Below are 4,829 nucleotides of genomic sequence, written 5' to 3'. Positions count from 1 at the left end.
TTCCTTGCGTGCGAAGATGTAGCTGGTGGGTCCCAACAGTCAGGCGGAAACGTTTTTTTCGTGAAATATAGTGGCCCGTACGGTGGGTCCCAGCTGTCAGGTGGAGGAATCATTACTTTCTGCGTAATAAGGAGGCACTTCCTTGCTGCGGCCGTGGACCCAGCTGTCAGCCTCTCCACGTACAGTCCACGTCCGATGGAAGTCGTTCCTTGACCACGTTGACCATGCCACACCGAGAGCACCAGGGCGGTGGACGATGGCGAGGCCTAGGAAGGGGACGACGGGGAGCCGGGGAAGACGCGGTAGTGGAAGCCCGCGCGGAGAGGAGTGCGAGGGTTCACTGGTTCGGTTGCGGTGTGAGGCTGCCGTCGCCGTAGGGCCTTGCCAGCGGTGGGAATAGTAAGGGGCGGTGAGGCCTCCGCGGCAGCACAGCCGGCCACGGGAGGCAGGAGCATGCTGCACGACCGGCGCTGCTTTGGGCGGCTGGAGCAAGAAGACCAGAGGTTCAAGAAGCACTATGGCCGTTGGATGGACATCGTATGGTCATTGGAGCTAGAATCGTTCATATTGACTAAAGTTGACAAAGGCCCCGTCCCAGTCAACTTAGTGGGCCCACAAGTCAGCCTCCCACCATGGTGGGTCCCAGCTAGCAAGGGGAGTATTCATTTTTTTTGTGCTTAATAAGGAGGCACTTCCAGTGGGTCCGAGCTGACACCGCGGGGAACGTTTTTTTCGCAAAATACGCTGGCCCATCCGGTGGGTCCCAGCAGTCAGGGCGGAAACGTTTTTTTATGAAATAAGGTGGCCCGTCCGGTGGGTCCCTGCTATCAGGTGGAGGAATAATTATTTTGCGCGTAATAAGGAGGCACTTCCTTGCGGCCGCCTGGACCCAGCTGTCAGCCTCTCCACGTACAGTACTCTTCCGATGGAAGTCGGTCGTTGACCACGTTGACCACGCCGCACCGAGAGCACCAGGGCGGTGGTCTGGACGACGGTGAGGCCTAGGAAGGGGGCGATGCAGAGCCGGGAAGATGCAGCAGTGGTATCCCGCACGGAGAGGAGTATGAGGGTTCACTGGTTCGGCTGCGGTGCGAGGCTATCGTCGCCGCAGAATAACAGGGGGTGTGGGTGAGTAGAGGGATACCCTGGGCCAGCGGTGGGAGTAGTAGGGGGCGGTGAGGCGTCCACAGCATCACAGCCGGCCACGAGAGGCAGGAGCACGCGGCACGACCGGCGCTGCTTTGGGCGGCTGGAGCAAGAAGACCAGAGGTTGAAGAAGCACTATGGCCATTGGATGGACATCGTACGGTCACTGGAGCTAGAATCGTTCATATTGACTAAGTTGACAAAGCCCTCCGTCCCCGTTTAGTTGGCCCACAAGTCATCCTCCCACTATGGTGGGTCCCATCTAGCAGGGTGGGTACTCATTTTTTTGTGCGTAATAAGGAGGCACTTCCTTGCGTGCGAAGATATAGCTGGTGGGTCCGACATGTCAGCGGGGGGAACATTTTTTCATGAAATACAGAGGCCCTTCCGGTGGGTCCCAGCTGTTAGGTGGAGGAATCATTATTTTGTGTATAGTCCATGGCTGATGGATGTCGTTCGTTGACCACGTTGACCAGGCCGCACCGAGAGCACCATGGCGGTGGACGACGACGAGGCCTGGGAAGGGAACGACACGGAGTCGGGAAGACTCGGCAATGGTTTCCCACGCGGTGGGGAGTACGAGGGTTTACTGGTCCTGCTGCCATCGCCGGAAAATAACAGGAGGTGTGGGTGAGTAGAGGAATGGCCTCGCCAGCAATGAAGTAGGATGGGGCGGTGTGGCCTGTGCGGCAGCACAGCCGGCCACGGGAGGCGGGAGCAGGCAGTCCCACCAGAGTTGGTTTGGGTGACTGGAGCAAGAAGATCAGATATTGAAGAAGCAACACGACCATTGGATTAACACCCAACGGTCACTGCTGCTAGTATCGTTTGTGGACTAAGTTGACAAAGCCAAAGTACACGTCAACCTAGTAGACCCACAAGTCATCCTCCAAATCTGTCCCAAACAGCATACAACCCAAAATTTCTAGCCAGATTCAAATTAATTTTAAATCTAAATATACCTTAATTTAAATTCAATGAAATTTTACCCGCACAAAAACAATGAAATGTAAAATATCAAAATCCGAAAGAAAACAATATTTGGGAACTAATTGCCTATTTGCTTTATATTTTTTCATTTTACAGCCCATTTATTATTACTTATAGCCCATTTCTTATTACTTATAGCCCTTTTTCTGGGCAAAATGCATCCCTCCTCGTCTTGAAAGATCTCCGGCCCAGCAGGGCGTAGAAAAGCAAGTAGGCCTATGTTGGTTATTCTACAAAAAACAAAATAGCTGGCTAGCCATTTTTCAGAAAGGAAAAAAACAAACTGGGCTGGTCATGTGCTAAACATATGAAATAAAAGCCTGGGCTAGATGGGCCACGGGTGCCTCACAACCCAGTTGATACCCTTCTCCGTCCCGAAAAAACAAAATTACTACGCGCGCTGCTGGGTCCCTACTATCATCCTCACCATGTACAGTCATCTCCTTATTCCTCTCGGTTGTTGACCATGTTGACAACAGCGGAGGGCGGCGCCGCGGCGAGCGAGCCAAGGTGGAGGACGATGGTGAGGCCTCGGACAGGAACGAACAGGCGGGAGGCGGGTGCAGGCGGTCCCGCCGGCGCTGGTTTGGCTTTGGCGGCTCGAGGAAGAAGAGGCTGAAGAAACGCGACAGACGTTGAATGTCAATCGAATGGTCAAGGTTGGCACAATCGTTTTTTGACTAAGCAAACACGAAGTAGCATATTTTTTTATATATAGGGAGAAAACTGCGAGGAAAATGCGTTCGTCTGCCGTCCTCCTCACAGGGAACGTTCACCACATAAGTGACTAGCACCCTTGGTTTTCCACCGAGAGGTCTTGGGTTCGAGTCCGAGGAACTCTCAATTTTGTCCTCCTTCCTTCCTCGCAAAAAAGGGAAAGAAAATCAAAGACTTGGGAAGGCGTACAGAACAAGCTAGTGTACCAGCAAAGAGACGTTGCCGAGTTCTAGAAAAAAGAAAGACGTGCTCCTGTAGCTAGTTCGAATCCAAACCTAGACTATGACTATATATGGTGCTATGCTACTCTGCAAGTAATGAAACTGACATATCCAACGTTCGCTTCTCCTCTTCTCCACTTACTCTGTCTAGCATCAGAAGCTCTGGCCGCAGCAGCCATGTCCGCTGGCTGCTCGTCCACCTGCTCTTCAGTAGGCAACAACCAGATATGCGCCAAGTCACCACCCGTACCATCGCCTGTGGGTCTCATCACACCCCGGCCGGCACGCGCACCGCAGTCGATTGCTCATCGCAACCCGCTGCCATTGGTGTGGTGCCACTGCTGCAAATCACCCAGAGTCATCCGTCGCGTCTCAACCACAATCCGCAACCCTGGCCAAGTCTTGTACAAATGCCTGAATCATGGGGTAATAATATGTTTAAGTGTTGTTCTGCTGCTTTCAGTTGCTGATTTTTTTAATAGTTTGGTTGATGATCTTCCAATTTGATTCATGCAGAAAAGGGAAGATTCGTGTGATTTGTATTTCTGGGAAGTTGCTGATGTGGGGGAATGAAACTACGCTGATTATTTGGTTAGCCGAGGAATCCCAATACCAGAAGGTTGGGGTGTTGGACAAGTAACGGAAGGAACGACAGAAGAGGAAGATGTAGAGCAGAAGCTTAAAGATGCAGTTCCTCTAATCATGGCCAAGCAACAGTTGCTGAACGGCCTTGACAGCAATGAGGAGATGAAAGAGCTTGTGAAGATAATGAACAAAATCGATGTGCTCTGTAGGATGATTGTCTCTTTATTTGCAGCGTATGTAGCACTCGTGATGTATTCAGTGGCTACGACATGAGCACTTTGCTGAAACTAGTAATGAATGAAACCTGTGTAGCAAGCTAGGCGTAGTGTTGTGAACATCTAATGATTTCTATTAACAGAAATCAGGGGATATCCCCTTTTTCTCATATAAATAAATAAATAGCAGAGGCCCTGTCGGGTCAGCTTTGTTCTCATTCGAAGATGTCGAGCAAATTGTAGTCCAACAACAAACTATGTCATCAAATTCAAGTTTCACAGCCGAATATGAGTACAACTAAACAACAATGTCATCATGTTTTAGTTGTCATACAATCACCAAAAACAAATTAGCATACATAAAAAGTGATGTTCTCACAGCAAAATACTAAACAACATGTTCATTAGGTTTCAGTTGTCATAGCAAACACAATTTCACGTAGTAGATAAAAAACGTCTTCTGACAGGCAAATACGACAAAAGCAATGTAATCATCATCCGCAGCAGCAGCGTCAACATCTTCGCCATGTGTATCAGTCTAAATTGTAATTCCCCACAATGTCATCTTCTTCTTCATCCTCAACATCCTCGAACGTTGGCTTCTTCTTGATCAACTCTTGTATGTCCACAGCACGACAGGCAATCTTTTCGCCGGCATCATTGACGTGATGGTTCTCAAAGATATTAGGAACATCTGTGTTATCTTGTACATCAGGAGCAGTGTAAGAATCATCTTGTTATGCAACTTCATTAAACGAATTCCTCTGTCAAACCTTTGCAATACTCTCCAGTCATCGCTACGTGCAAATGTGTCTTCCAAGAAAAATATCTTTGTTGCTTGATTTGCCAAAATAAAAGGCTCGTTGGTCTGGTACGCCGCATTGACATTGATGGATTTGAAATAATCATCAGCTCTGGGTTTTGCGATCCTGGAAAACAGGTTATACCAACGACA

This window comes from Triticum dicoccoides, chromosome 4B (genome assembly GCF_002162155.2).
Source record: "Triticum dicoccoides isolate Atlit2015 ecotype Zavitan chromosome 4B, WEW_v2.0, whole genome shotgun sequence".
Taxonomy (NCBI): Eukaryota; Viridiplantae; Streptophyta; class Magnoliopsida; order Poales; family Poaceae; genus Triticum; species Triticum dicoccoides.
The sequence above is the reverse complement of the archived record's forward strand: the minus strand, read 5'-3'. Positions refer to the sequence as shown.